The sequence below is a fragment of the Nannospalax galili genome, unplaced genomic scaffold (assembly GCF_000622305.1).
Source record: "Nannospalax galili isolate Female #2095 unplaced genomic scaffold, S.galili_v1.0 scaffold734, whole genome shotgun sequence".
In the NCBI taxonomy this organism is placed as follows: Eukaryota; Metazoa; Chordata; class Mammalia; order Rodentia; family Spalacidae; genus Nannospalax; species Nannospalax galili.
In genome coordinates, this window is record NW_008337073.1 from 4,952,575 (window position 1) to 4,953,391 (window position 817).

The window sequence follows — 817 nt, forward strand, 5'->3', positions numbered from 1 at the left end:
AGTCCAATTCCCTCTAGGACTTTGAACATAAATGCATGTTGAATTTTGTCAAAGGTCTTCTCTGCATCTATTGAGATGATCACGTGGTTCTTGTCTTTCAGTCCATTTATATGATTTATAACGTTTTTTGACTTACGTATATTGAACCATCCCTGCATCTCTGGGATAAAGCCGACTTGAGTGTACATCAAAGGAGACAACCAAGGAAGCAACCTGAAAACCCACAGACAGGGAGAAAATCTTCACCAGTGACACAACTGACAGAGGTTTAATAACCAGAATTTATAATGAACTCAAAAAACAGAGAACCAAGACAAGAAGCAACCTAATTAAATGATGGACTAAGGAGCTGAACAGAGTTCTCAAAAGAAGAAGTAAAGATGGCTATGAAACATCTTAAAAGATGTTCAACATCACCAATAGTTAAGGAAATGCAAATTAAAACCACTTTAAGATTTCACCTTACCCTTGTCAGACTGGCTAAGATCAAAAAAACAAATGATACCAAATGTTGGAGAGGATGTGGGGAAAGGGGAACACTCATCCACTGCTGGTGGGGCTGCAAACTGGTTCAACCCCTATGGAAAGCAGTGTGAAGAACTCTTAAGAAACTACAAATGAACCTACCTTTTGACCAATTATACCACTCCTTGGCATATACCCAAAGAACTCATCCTATTGCAGAGACATTTGTACATCCATGTTTGTTGCTGCTCTGTTCACAATAACTAAGAGATGGAAGAAACCTAAGTGTCCCTCAATTGAAAAGTGGATAGTGAAAATGTGGTTCATTTATATGATGGAGTTTTACTCAGCA